Raw genomic sequence first — 15,783 nt, 5'->3', positions numbered from 1 at the left:
ATGGTGCAAATCGTTTATGCACGGACTATCGTAAGCTTAACGATGTCACCATCAAAAACAAATACCCCTTACCCAAGATCGAAGACTTGTTTGACCAACTCACCGGATCCCGAGTTTTCTCCAAGATAGATCTTAGAACTGGATACCACCAACTGAAGATCCGAGCCACCGACATTCCAAAAACTGCCTTTACCACCAAATATGGGTTGTATGAGTACAACGTCATGTCGTTTGGATTGACCAATGCCCCCGCTTACTTCATGAATCTCATGAATAAGATCTTCATGAACTTTTTGGACAAATTTGTCGTTGTTTTCATCGACGACATTCTGGTCTACTCCAAGTCCGAAGAGGAACATGAACAGCATTTAGAAATTGTCCTAGAAACCCTTAGACAGCACCAGTTGTATGCCAAGTTTAGCAAGTATGAGTTTTGGCTGGAAGAAGTTGGATTCCTCGGACACATCTTGTCTGCAGGAGGAATTGCCGTAGATCCCGCCAAAATCAAAACTGTTATGGAATGGCAAGCCCCAACCACACAAACCGAAGTCTGCGCTTTTCTTGGATTAGCCAGATACTACCGCAGATTTGTAGAAGGTTTTTCGAGCATCGCTCAACCAATGACCCAACTGCTGAAAAAGGTCAGAAAGTTTTAGTGGACCGACAAATGCGAGGAGGGCTTTCAACAGCTCAAGAGTAGACTGACAACAGCCCCAATCCTGATCATGCCAGATATCGCAAAGCCTTTTGACGTATATTGCGACGCCTCCAAGACTGGACTTGGATGCGTGCTTATGCAAGAAGGCAAGGTTGTATCTTACCTTTCAAGACAACTCAAGCAACATGAACAGAACTACCCAACCCATGACCTCGAGCTTGCAGCCGTGGTCTTAGCCTTGAAAGTTTGGCGTCATTACCTCATGGGTAATCGATGCGAGATCTACTCCGACCACAAAAGCCTCAAATACATTTTCACCCAGAAGGAGCTGAACATGAGACAACGCCGATGGATCGAATTGATCAAGGATTACGACATGGAGATTCACTACCATCCCGGCAAGGCCAATGTGGTAGCGGATGCTTTGAGTCGACTGCCGTGCCAGTTGAACTCCATGCTCGTAACCGAACAGCCCAGCTTGCATCAAGAGTTTGAACAATTCAGACTTGAACTTGTTAGTGAAGGATTCCTAGCCGACATAGAACCGCAACCCACCTTGGTTGGTCGGATCAAGGAAGCCCGGAAAGACAACGCTAGCATTGACGGAATCAAGAAACGAGATAGCCGCGAGAAAAGCCCCGGATTCACCGTAGACGAAGCCGGAGTGCTTTGGTACAAAGAACGTCTCCGTGTACCATCGGACTCGACTTGAAACAAGTCATTCTGCAAGAAGCCCATGACACCCTTTACTCAATCCACCCCGGAGGTACCAAGATGTACCGGGACCTGAAAGAACAATTTTGGTGGCACGGAATGAAGAGAGAGATCGGTAGCTATATCGCTAAGTGTGACATCTGTCAGAGAGTCAAGGCAGAACACCAACGACCCGCCGGACTGTTACAACCCCTTCAGATTCCAGAATGGAAATGGGACTCCATAGGAATGGACTTTATCACAGGACTGCCCAAATCCAGCAAAGGCAATGATTCCATATGGGTAGTGGTCGATAGATTGACCAAGGTCGCCCATTTCATCGCCGTCAAAACCACCTATCAAGGCCCCAAGTTAGCTGAACTCTACATCTCCAGAATAGTCGCTTTGCACGGAACCCCCAAATCAATAGTGTCAGATAGAGGATCACAGTTCACCTCAAGGTTCTGGTAGAAAGTGCATGAAGGACTAGGCACTCGCCTAAATTTCAGCACCGCCTATCACCCTCAGACCGACGGACAGACTGAGAGAGTAAACCGGATCTTGGAAGACATGCTTAGAGCACTGCGTCTTGGAATACGGATCCAAGTGGGAAGACCGCCTACCTTACGCGGAATTCTCCTACAACAATAGTTACCAAGCCGGCTTACGGATGGCCCCCTTTGAAGCCTTGTACGGAAGGAAGTGTCGTACCCCCCTGAGCTGGTCAGAAGTCGGAGAGAGCCAAGTTTTCGGCCCAGACGTTCTTCGTGAAGCCGAAGAGAAAGTCCACAAAATCCGCGAGTACCTCAAGGCTGCGCAATCCGGACGGAAGAGCTACGCCGACAAGAGACGTCGGGAGATGACCTTTGAGATCGGAGATTTCGTCTATCTCAAAGTATCCCCCTTGAAAGGAATGCAAAGGTTTCGGTTGAAAGGAAAGCTTGCACCTCGCTATGTAGGACCTTTCCAAGTCCTCGGTCGCCGAGGTGAAGTATCTTATCAACTTGAGTTGCTCGAAGAAATGTCGGCTGTGCACGACGTGTTTCACATCTCACTTCTCAGGAAATGCCTTGAAGTCCCGGAGAAGACCGAAGTGTTCAAGAACATCGATCACCGATCGGTGGATATCAACAAGGATCTGACTTACCGCGAAGTGCCGATTCGCATCCTGGAAGAAGCTTACCGAACCACCCGCACCCGAAGCATCAAGTTTCTGAAGATCCAATGGAGCAATCATACCGAGGATGAAGCCACATGGGAACGCGAAGACTTCATGAAGAAGGAGTACCCGGATCTCTTTAGTACCTAACTTTCTTTTCGATCTCGGGACGAGATCTTTTGTAAGGGGAAGGGTTTGTAACACCCCAAGTTTCAATAAAAGAAAGTTAGAGAATTCCAGAAAACAAAATTTCAAACCAACAAAAACTTTTCTTTTTGCATATAGTACCATGCATAGGACTTGTGCATTTGAGTGATATGCCATGATGATTGTTATTACTTGTATTTGATGTGCTCTAAAACCCTAGGGTGATCATATGAAGATCACCAACCAAATAAATCAAAGAGGAAGAAATTCCATTAAATGGAAAACCCTAAAAACCCTCACATATGCCCTATGGCATTTTTATAAATTTTTACCCTAGACCAAATTGGTCTTCACCATTAGTTGAATAATGTTATTAAACACTTATTACAACTTTTGGAATCAAAGAATCACAATTCAAAGGAAATTCAAAGACAATTCCCACTCACATATGATAATGGCCAAAACTGAAATTTATAGTCTGATCACCACTTTGAGCCCCTGCAATTCAATCTTCCCAAACCAATTCTTGCTAACTCTTTGCACCATTTCAAAGTCAACATCAAGATGAACAACTTTGATAAAGATCACCCTGCCAAATTCATCTTTGATCATTAGCTATGCTCATCCAAAGTTGCAACATTGCAACAAATGGAACAATCTCACACTTGTCAATTTCTTGAAATTTTTGAATTCAAATTTTTCCACCACCACCTCAAATCATCTCTGGTCATTTACAACTTATCTAAACCCTCACTTTTCAAAAAGGTCCACCATCTGAATTAATTCAAATTTGGACAAAATTGCAATTTTCCAAATATGGCACTATTTGCACTATTTGCAAATAGTGATCTAACCTAACCCTAACTACCCCATTAGCTCCCTACTGGTCCCCTGGTTCCCTCTAACCATGAATGGACCATAGTGAGGCTAAGGAGAGGAGGAGAGCAACTAGGGCATGGCCATGCCGGCCATGTCCCCGAGCCCGACGAGCTCCCCCTCTCTCCATTGCTTCTCTGCCCTGGCCCCCTCGCCACCATGCGCCAACGAGACCCCTACGCCACCCTAGCACCGCCGTTGTCGAGCTCGACGACGACACACACCGGAGACAGCGCGCCCAAACTCGCCCTGCATGCCGTGGACGTCGCACGAGAGCGCGCACTGGCCACGCGCCGCACAGCCACTCCGCTCACGCCCTGGACCCCCTGTCTTCGCCAAGCACACCGCCGTGACACCTCAGCCGCGCCAGACACGCGCCCAGCCCCAACCCGTGACCGCCGGCGCCGGAGACGACGACTTGTTCCCGTACGCGCCGCGGCCGTCGTGGAAGCAATGCGACCAAACCAGAAGCCGCCCGACCAAGCCAACACCACCCCTAGCTTCACCTGGACGAGGAGAACCCGACAGCACCCTCGCCTAGCCCAACCGCTCGCCGGAATCGCCGCGAGCATGTCGACCTCGCCGCAGCCCCCACGGTCACTCGCTCGCCTATAAAAGGAGGCCTCGCCTCGTCGACTTCTTCACACCAGCCGCCTCACCTCTTCTCACTCGACCGCCTGAGCCACTCCACCATCGACATTCGCCGCCGTAGCCACCCAATCGCCACCTCACCTGCAGACGGACGCCGCGGAAGCTCGCCGCCGATTGAAGCCGATCCGGGAGTTGCCGCCGGTACCCGGTCGACTCGCCGTCGTCTACACCTTCACCGCGCACACTGCCAACCCTAGCTGGAGCCGCGGTGAGCTCTCCGACCCCCTACCCTCGCCGCCAACCTCTGCGCCTCTCGCCGGAGAAGACGACGCACCAGCGCCGTCCGATCTCATTCTAATCCAACGCACCACACGTCTCCATACCGTTTCGGGTTTAAACGCCCGCCGACGGGCGGACCCCACCCTGTCGGGCAGCCCACGCGGGCACGGACGCGTGGTGGGCTGGCCGTGGGCCTGTTTAAATGATTTGGCCCGGTAGCTTTTCCCGTCGGCCTGTTTAATTCAAATCTAGTTTAATTAATTCAAATGAAATTCAATACTGCCCAAACTTTGAAATTCAACCATTTCAAATTGGCTAAACCAAATTTAGTGAATTTTATGTTGTTGGAAAGCCACTGAAATTCTCTACAACATGCCACTGGCCTCATGGCCAGATTCTTTGTAGAATAAATGTGATAAAAATAACAAGACAGGGACTTTTCCCTATTCAAATAATTCTTAAAAATCAACCAAAATAGATATAAGGTAAATTCCAACTCTAATAGCTCACATTTGACTTACACTAATTGTTTATGCAATAAAATGGTGTGGTCACTTTGCATGATCATGCCATGGTTTAATGAATGGAGATTTTGACTAGTTTAACTAGTTGATATTATCCAAAACTATTAAAGTTAAATTATGTGAAGTCTTACACTTCATTTAAACTTGTCTCACATGGATTCATGGGATGTTTGGACCCCTGGTCCCAAACTCTCTTCTATGAATTACTTGAGATTTAAAGCAAATGTAGTGTTATTTAAATAGTATGAGGTGATCCACCTCATTTAAATCATTTTCCCAAATGAGGATGATGAACATTGGACTTAGGTCAATATGAGTTCATCCATGATTGTTTGAGAAATTAAATCTTAAGAAGATTTCAATGAGAGGAAATTATTTTCTCAAGAACCCTATGGAAACTATCATTTACATATGAAATACAAAGAAGTGAATTCTATTTAAATCCCACAACCCATGCACTCTAGTTAATTTATTTGTGTGCATAGACTAGTTTGTGTGTTGTATGTGATGTATGGAATAGCCATTGAATTAGTGAGTAATTATACTCGTATTCAAATTTAGATGGTAGCACCGGAGAGTACGCCGAAGAAGAAGGTTGCTACCAAGAGGAGGAGGAGGAACAGTTTGAGAACTACCAAGGCAAGCTACTACCAATGCAAGCTAATATTCATGCAAAGTGCAAAGCCCCTTGGGGCAAGGCACCATGTTTCTTATCTTTTCTTATGTGAACCTATCCCAAGTTTTTACTTTACAAGTTTTTACTTGTTTTCTAAAAGAGTTACTTTTATAGTTAACTTTGGTCAAAGTACAAGTTGGATACTAGAGTAGTGAGTTAGTCTTTCCCAAGCAAAGCAAGTTAGCACCCCTCATAAATTAGAGCTAGTGCTAATGAATTAAAACTTGACTACTCTAGATGGGAACCTTGTGAACTTGAAGGATTTTTGAAACCTTGGAATGAAGATGCATTCCATTGAAGGATTTTTGAAGGTGAATATGACCAAGAGAAGATGGTGATTTTTGATAAAACATGATGTTGGTTTGAATGCGATACCTTTCCAATTATTAAGTACCCCCACAATACCTGATTATGGGTAGGGCTTAACTGGAAGTTTATGCGTCTTAGTATGGGTTCCCTCTAAACAAGCGTCATCGGGGTTATGCCGAAAGCTGCCTCTACCACAAAAGAAACGATATGATATGATGCGAAATGAGGTGAATGTCCGGCCCAAGCCCTGTGCAGTTCCCAGGCTGACTGTCTGTCTTCACTGGGAGGCCAAGCTCATGGGGAGAGATGCTCATACTAGGATTCGTAAGTGAAAGGTTATGGTTGATGATCCGCGTACTGTGCTACGATGATTCGGGGAAATCCCGACGGATGAAATCAAATGTTGTGGCACAAGTGTGCAACCTCTGCAGAGTGTAAAACTATTCGAATAGCCGCGTCCACGGTTACGGACGGTTGGAAAGGCCATACAGTTTCCGATGTCATATCTTTGAAAATGATGTTGAAAGATGATGATGAAATGACTTGTGGTGGATTGAATTGAAATCACCACTTGAAGGGTGGGAATGACACTAATGTTCCCACTTGAGTTAGTTAGCACTTGACAAGTTTTTCTCAAACTTTGTGAACTAAAACTAGCTTTATGCAAATAAACTAGAGCTTAGCAAACCCTACTAGAATGTCTAGCACTTACATTAGTATTAGTTTCCGAGTACTCAACGTACTCACGGCTTTGTCCCTGGCTATTCAAATGGCCGAGTATGAAGATGACCAAGGAGATGACCAGCAGGACGCCTACGACAACTAAGCGCCTTCCGACGTCAAGCGTTGGCCTGTGGACTCGAGAGTCCTTGTATCTTATGCTTCCGCTATGTTGAACTATGAACTTGTGTTTGTTCGTTGATCAATATATCAACTATTCGTGTAATATGGATCATGTGATTCCAAATTTGTAAGACTTATGGTTTGTAATGAATGATGACTGTGATACTTAACTATTATGCCTCGCAACAACAATATTCCTGGGATTGCGATGTATGACATAATAGGCATTCGGACTTAAAAATCCGGGTGTTGACACCAACGAACAGGAAAATAGATGTGCCGACAATCAAAGAATAAAATGAGCTGGAGACGTGCATTCTTCAAATGTTGACGGTTAGCCGGCAGGCACGTAAGTGGAATGAGTGATGCCCCATGGAATTTTTCTTGCGGGTCGTCTTCCTCCATCTTCACCACCAACGCCATCTACGGGCGCTGGTGGGAGCTCGAAGACAAGGACGCTGCGGAAGGGGAGGAGGCACGGCGGTGGCGGTAGCGGTCCGACTGCCGCCGGCCGAAGGCGGGCGGCCGACACCGTGGTTGCGGTAGCGGTAGCTACCGCGGATGTGCGCCGCGTCGGAGAGGACCTTCTCCTCCTCCGTCTTCTCGACGGCTGCGGGAGGTGGTTCCGCCGCGGCCTATCTGGCTGCCCCCGCGCCCATTCCCCTTCACCATCGTTGCCAGCGGGAGTTGGGGATGGTAGATCTACGCATGGGTGGATCGATTGCTCGCCGGCGGGGGAGCAATTGCTCGTCGGCGGGAGGCGGAGAGGCGGAGGAGCGGATGGGATTTGGCCCCCATCCGCCGCGCCGACCGCTATATATGCGGGCTTTTCGGGGGTTTGGGTTGCGGCATGGATCTGTTGTCTAGGACAGACCCCCGATGCGGGGTCTGGTCTCGGCCAAAAAAACGGCCTAAACCCCATATCGGTTCCAAGTTGCGTTTCTAGGCCGATATGGGGGGTCTGCTAGAGATGCTCTAAGCTCACCAATAGTTAGATGTGGAGTCCATCGACAAGTAGAGAAATACAATGAGGTTTTTTGTTAGTTGTTGTCATGGTATATTTACCGGAACTTTTTTTTAGATCTATTTGCCACATTTTTGTATCAACACTACAAGTTAAGAGGCAACAACCTTGAAAAGAAGGAGCCCAATAGCGAAAGCTGATAGAAGTTGATGGAATGAAATATATCAGTCAGATGTTATGATTACTACTTCCTCCGTATAAGATATATTGTCAAACTGAAATAGTTTTCCTTAATGTATTATATTAGTGAATAGAGAAAATATTTAAAATCCGCCGCAACGCGCGGGCACTGTCCTAGTAATATATATATAGGAACGCATAAGAAATAGAAGACATTTTAACTCAATATCCATGATAATATCGAACAAAAAATAGAATAGTAAATAAGAATAGAATGAATTAGGTGTAAACAGAATCAACACGTCTTCTCACTCTTGATGCATCATAATAACAAGTAAAACAAAAATATGGCATACAAATAGAATGGACGTAAGTACATATAATTAACAATTTTACCAACGACATAGTATTGACCTCTTCAAAAACATATGAGCATAATACAGAAAATCTACCAAAAAAAGCTAGCACAATCAAAATACATTCATACCATCATCAATGGGCAGTTGATGTGTTGCTCTAAAGGATTGAATTAATACCCCCTCTGCTCGGGTTTATTAGTCATACTCTATTTGTAGGTCATCCATTTGATCAGTTTAACACAAGCTATATTTAAAAAATATTATTATTGAACTTTATATGTTACTAGGAAATGTGCCCGTGCGTTGCACCTGGTTAATAGAAAACATTGCGTCATATAGGGTGTGCGCATACTGGATTAGGTCAAGGTTGGAGAACATAAAGTCAAAGCAATGTCGATGCGCTTCGGCGTCGGCAAAAAAAAAAAGCATGTTGGCGCCTCCACCTCACAAAGACCACCAAAGCATTTAGGCTTGGCCGATCTAAAAGACTGGTAAGAAAAGAATCAACCCTAATATGTTCGCATTGTGATCTAGGTTGCCCTTCCTATGCAGGGACTGGTGGATAAGGAAGGAACTCCGACTCTTAGTAGCCACTGACAACGTCTCGAGGGACTCTGGTGGCCTCCTGTGTTATGATAGTTCGCCCTCCATCTAGATGTGCATGCTGCTGCTATCCCTACCAAGGCGGGTTAAAACATTAGGCATAAATCATTGTACATTTTAGATTCGTTGAGTTTCATAGAAATACATTTTTTGCCTCAATTATTTTGGAAGCATATTTCGATGCATTAGGATTTACGAAGTCATATCTCTTCACCTTTCACTACGGGAGAGACGCCGTCGGCCGACGGCCCCGCACCGTCGGCACAGGTTCTTCCACCGTCGGCACCTCCTCTGCCGACGGTGACCGTCGGCGTCTGAGCGTCGGCACAGTTTGCGTCGGGGACGGGGCACCCACCGTCGGCACAGGACGGCACCGTCGGCACACACGTGTACCGACGGCTGGACGGTGGCCGTCGGCCGTTACCAGCGTCGGCACAGGACATCTCGCCGTGACGCGCCGGCCGTTAGCTGCCACGCTGTGCCGACGGTGTTACCGTCGGCACCGTTTCTTTTTTTTTCCTCCAGATTTGGCACCAAAGACGTGGCCGTTCGAGCTAGAAAAAAAACACGCGAACTGGGCTGGCTGTGCCGACGGTGTCACCGTGGGCCTGTGCCGACGGTGACACCGTCGGCACAGCCGGCCCAGTTTTTTTCTGATTTTTGCCATTTTGGCTCAATTTGCTCATAAAATCGCATAAAATGCACATATTATAACATTGAATATCCAGTAACATATATAGCACCATAGAGCACAAAGATATCACCGTATAGCACCAAATCTCACAAATATAGCATCAAATCTCACAAATAGCACAAATATAGCATACAAGACCATGGTACATACACGGGATCCACTACAAAGATGCAGCGTGTCATCATGTGCTAGTACAATGTAGAAACTATGGTGGTGCACCACCCGGACCCGAGTACTGATCTAGCTCCGACTGGGTGAAGCGAGGCCGCACTACTTCGACGGTGCTCGGGGAGGTAGAACCACGACGAGAGCCACCGGAAGTAGAACCATACCGAGGTTCGGCAGAAACACCAGGAGAACGGCGACCGGGGTGCATCGGCGTACCATCAGGAGCGTCGTTCCCGGATTCTCCCAATCCCTACATGTTGGAGGGAGTTAGCAACTTAGCCATGTCACACCAAGTTAGCAACTTAGCCAAGTTAGCAACTTACCGGGGTCAACTGACGCTGACGCTTGTACATGCGGTAGAACTCCTCCTTGGACGGGAACATCGGCGTCGGCCCCGGATGAGGTGGCTGCGGGAGTGGTTCCTCTCGCACTCCGGTCATCATGAACCGAGTGAAACTCTGCAAGAAACGGGAGAGATAGCTCAGATTCAAACATGGGGACTTATGATGTTTTGCAACCATAGAGGCTCGAAACTTACCGCCATCTCGGTTGCTCGTCCACTCGGACATAGGCATCTTTCACAAGGTCATGCTCCTTAATCTTCTCGAGATACTCCTCGTAAGCTACTGCATAGGCCTCCTCGAGCTGAGTCTACAATTTCAGAAATAATGCGTCTCATCAACATAGCCATTCAGGAACAAGAGTCAAAACAGAGGATGAAAGTGTGGATGACTTACATCTATGCGGTGACCCAGCGTACCACTGCATGGTGTAGTACACAAGTCGTTGACATAACACAAGTGAAACACCGTTCCACCCATATTACATCCCTCAGAGTGGTACAACAGAAACATATGCGAGTCCAAGGTATGTCTATAGAAGTACACACGAACCGTTTACATAAGATCAACACAACCTCCTACTTTACGAGTGAGGTAAAACTTCAAATAAAGCTCCAGAAGAACGACTCGTAGTCTAACTTGTTGCTAACTCAAGCTTAAGAGCTACTTGGCTTGCTATAGAAATCTAGCTACATAGGTGCTAGGATTAGGGAAAGGTTCCCTTCTATTACTAGTCTAGGTTTCCATCATAGCCGATGCGAAGTTGACTCCATTGACTTCTTTGATTGAATTCTTCATCTTGTTGCGGTTGACTCCTTTGTCTTCGAGTTCCATGGTAGTTTCTCCTTCGGTGCATTGCTCTAAGAAGGGGGTTCAAAAGAGATAGAATGAGTACGAGCGTACTCGGCAAGTTCATATTAGGAAATATGTGTATCATGCACTAGCTACAGCCATAGACCGAGAAAGTCATAGGCCAATGCAAGTTTTCATAAACATTTCTTCAAAAAGTTTATTTTATTCCGAAAACTATGCCCGTCGGTCTTCACAGAGTTGACTAGAACTTCGTGGAGTTCCTTTCTGCCGCGTTCGCAGTTCCCTTCCCGGAACGGGGAGTGACAGTCACAATTCTTGATACCCTCTGCAGAGGTGCGTTACTTTACCCCACAAGAGATCTTAACCATGTTGCCGGCCGAGAGTATGTCCTCGTCCACACTTCCTTTGGTGTGAGGCCCAGTATAAGATCCAAGCCAATCACTGCCTTCTCCGCGACTGCAAACCCACCCTTTTGTCCACCCGCACACCTCCAGTAGACTTTCCCCCGATAATACGGCTTTACTCATGGTGTACTTTGGACAATCCTTCATAGATCGGAAGAGATTAACATCACCAATGGATGGGGATTTAAAAGGATTTCCCAACCTATTGCGGTAGTGCCTCCATCACCCCACCGTCTCTCCGATCCGTTGGCGTGCAGAAGGGAAAAGATACAGCTGACTTCCCCAGAGCCATTATAGATCTTATGGATAACGCGATATGTACGGCGCTAGAATCACTGGACGGCATTGGTAATTAATCCTAGGGTGATATAACCCATTGCAATGGAACCTCCACCATATCAACACATACCATGGTTCCATTGCCCACCACATAGTCATATTCATAATTGTAAAATAATATTTGCTTTTCAATGCATGAGTGATAAGTATAGTACTTTGCATATAGTTTGATAAAAATAATCAAATGACATGAGCAAGCGATGAACTTGCCTTTCTTGACTGCAAGATTATGCAGGCAAAAGCTTCGATACGTGAGAACTCCAAATGCTGAAATACCATTATCGTCCGGTAAGGACAATGTTTAAAGAACTGGCAAAGATGCTATAATGCATAGTATGAGATGCAATCGTCCCGAGAGTAACCTAACCTCGATGATTTAGGATGTATGAGTTGTAAAGATTTCTTTAGGGTTGGTTGCACTTTTTAGAATGGTTCTCAAACAAGGTTCTTATTAGGGTTTGGTTATATTAGCATCATAACCAAGTGATATAAGACATCATAACAATCATACATATAAAGAATAGTGGTGGAACAATATATAAAGAACAGTTGTCAATTTTAAGTTCTACAGGACATGGTTGATGATTATTTATATTATACTTCAAAAGAATAACTTTTGAAGAACATGTTGTTTAAGAAACATTTAGTATTTCAAAGAAGTATTGGCTTCTAAGGTTTGATTGACACTTGTACTTCAAAAGAATAACTTTTGAAGAACAGGTTAAATAAGAATATGAACTATTATACATATGTGCTATGGCTTCTAGGGTTTACTATTAGTTTCCTTTAGTTCACCAATAGGAACTAGTTGGTTCTTAACTTGGAATGGGTTTCTATATAGCAAGTATTGGTAGGTTTATTGCTATGGTTTCTTCTAAGCATCATATCAAAGGATGGTTATCAAGATGTTTCTATAAATTAGCTATTAGGGTTTACTATGGCCTCATATTTACTTCACTAAATAATCACTAATAGTTTCTAAGCTAAGTGACTTATCATTTCCTAAGTAGGGTTTAGTTGAATAGGGGCATGTGATATGAATTGCTACACAAGATTGGTACTAGGGTTCATAATTATGGTTCTACTAAATTATGTTGGTTGAGGTTGATCCTAATGGTATGGTATATAGGATTGATGATCAATGGTGCTAACAAGTGGTAACAGAGCTAGGGTTTATATTTAGGTGGCACTAGTGGATCATATAGGTTTTAAATTGGAATTAGAGACATGAAATGATGACTCATGTGAATTGGTTCTATGTTGGTAGATCCTGACTTGTATTTGTTGGTCACATAATAAGGTTCTCTATGTAAGGTGAAATTCACATGATCACATGTAACACATAATTAGGGTTTTGGAGTTGCTTCTAATTTAGGGTGATCACATGAAATAATGAGATCAAGGTCTTACTCAAATTGAAACTAGGGTTTCTAAATTATGGTACATCTCCTAAAATTATAATTGGCAATAAAGGTGTGGTAACTAATTACTTTAAAACAAAATTATTAATGGTTTAACATTTTATTATTTTTTACAAGAATTAATATTTAGGGTAACTTTTATTTAGGTTTAATTGAGAATTAGGGTTTAACAATTTGTGATTAGGTTCTAAAATAATTAACTTGTTAATTAAAGAATGTTTAAGTTACAAAATTTGAGTTTATCAAAATAATCTTGGCTTTTAATATTTTCTTGATTATTGCTATTTAAAGAAAATAGAAAATAGTAATTTGCAATTAGGGTTTATGAATTACCACTAATAATTAAGTTAATGCAAATATGGTAAATAAAATTAATCCTAACATTTTACTTAGTTACTGAATAGTTAAAATTTAATTTTAACACTTAACAATTTATTGAATTCAAATTGTATTTTTAATAATTGAAATGGCATAATTAATAAGGTTAAAAATAAGTGAATTTTTATTTTGACACACATTTTTGTTTTATATTTTATTTGAGTAGAGTTTATTTTTGTGAGCATTTTGATATATTATTCATATTTTTCTGAGTTGAAATTATTTTTCTATGATTTTACAAAGTTTCAGTGATTTTTCTGGAATTTGAAATAAAGTGAAAATGCTAGACATACCGATTCGGTTACACACCCAGAGACAGACAGGTGGGGTCTAGGCCACGTCGACTGCCACGCTAGCAAAGACTAGTCAACAACCCTACGTGGGGCCAACTGACCACGTCAGCTTCGCCGGCGGCTTGACGCCGGCGACGGCGACCGGAGATAGCGCCGCCGATTTTTGGCCTCCCGGGATGCGCGAATAGGATTTTCCGACTCCCTCGAGCTACCGAGCACGATGGTGGGGTTAGTTTGACGAGGGGATCACCGGAAGCATGTCGGAGAACATGTCCCGCGGCGGTGCTCACCGGTGAACTATCGATCGAGGGCTACAGAGGGTTCTAGAAAGCAAGATCTAGCTCTTCAGATGCGCAAGCTTACACTGAACATGATGGCGTGGGCGACGAAGACGGTTGCTGACGGAGACGAGCTCGATTTCACCATTACCGGCGAGGTACTGCAAAGGGAATCTTCAAATTTGCGTGGATGCGACTTCCCCTTGATGCTGGACTCTTCCCGAGATGATCTACACGCCAAGGCGCACCTCCTCGACCACACACCGGAGGCTGAGGTGGCTTCTATCGTCGAGTTCTTCCTCGACGCCGGCGACAATGAGTGGAAGAGCACGCGAGATAGGGAATGTCTGAGAAGCAATGGATGGGCGGCAAGATGCTAGGGTTTCACGGCGGAGCTACTGGGTGGTTTTATAGCGTGAGGGGAGCTTTACAGCGGCTATGCGGTGGCGGAGACGGCCGGGATGCGTCGGTGAGAGGGTGAATGCTTTGGGCACGAATCGGGACGCACAGGAGATAAGACGGACGCGAAGATGCTTGTACGGGGTTCAGAGACCGTCTGCGACGTCCGGGGCGTGCTCATCCTCCACGAGGACGTGGCGAAGCTTCCCGTCGCGGTGTCGCTCGCCAGGAGGAAGACGAAGGCGTTGGCCTTCTATTTAATCGTGAAACGGTACGTGGACCGTTTCCATGTGGGCTGGGCCAGAACTTGGGCTGCTGCTGGGCTGCGGTGGTTGCTGTGTTGGTCTGCTATGGCCCGGCAGGTAAGCTCCTTTTCCCTCTCTTTTTCTCTTTTCAAATTCTTGTTTCTATTTATTGGTTTGTATTCTCTATTAAATTCAAATTTGAATTCTGTGTTGCTTTGCAGGTTCAAAACTATTTGAATATCCATATCACTTTTTGGTAATACTCACTGCATAATTCTTTTGTTTAAACATCTATTAAATTTTAATTAGAGTGACACTTTGTGAGGTTTAATAAAATGGAAATGGTTAAAATATTGATCTCTATTCTTTTATAATTTAAGAACCATTTCTGTTTAAAGGGTTTGAAACTTTACCACATGTGCATGATGACATATTATTAGGGTGAACAATATGTATTGTAATATATTTATGGCTATAGTTTAAATTAAATGATAATGAGAATAAGATGAATTCATCATTTTATGTGAAGGATTATTTCTAGGGTTTAAGAAGATGGTTTGATGAACTCTATCTTTAATAATTCTTGCTTAGCAATTCTGGCTTAGCTTACTTGAAATAGATCCTAATCTCATCGGGGTTAATTCACTTGTTAAGGTGATTCTATTTCATACCCTATTATTTCATTTGGTTCCTAAAGCAAGTACTTGGGAGGCAAAATAGAATTGAATATTGGTTCACTATACTAACCAAAGGCATTTAATCCATAAGCATATATGGCTGGGTTTATTACTTGTGATACATGATACACAAGTTAGGTAACAATATTTTATGTGGAATGGATCCTAAATGAAAGGGTTAGAGTTTTAGGAATACTTCACTAATTGAAGTATTGAATAGGCATGAGGCATGGCGAGGTTATATTTATAATCCAAAGTGATACTTGGATTGAAATTCAAATGTGGTCTAGGGTTTTAGTAGTGATCACCAATGTGATACACAACTAAGATTAGGTATGAGCATAAGTTTGGTTATGTTTAATTGGCTAGGGTTATCCTCCCCACTTAGATAGAATTATTGTATCAAGGCAATACTAGATTTGTCTCAAGTGTTTGGATAGGCAAGGTTTGGATACAATATCATTACTACTCT

The sequence above is a fragment of the Lolium rigidum genome, chromosome 1, assembly GCF_022539505.1.
Source record: "Lolium rigidum isolate FL_2022 chromosome 1, APGP_CSIRO_Lrig_0.1, whole genome shotgun sequence".
Taxonomy (NCBI): domain Eukaryota; kingdom Viridiplantae; phylum Streptophyta; class Magnoliopsida; order Poales; family Poaceae; genus Lolium; species Lolium rigidum.
Note: the sequence above shows the minus strand (reverse complement) of the source record.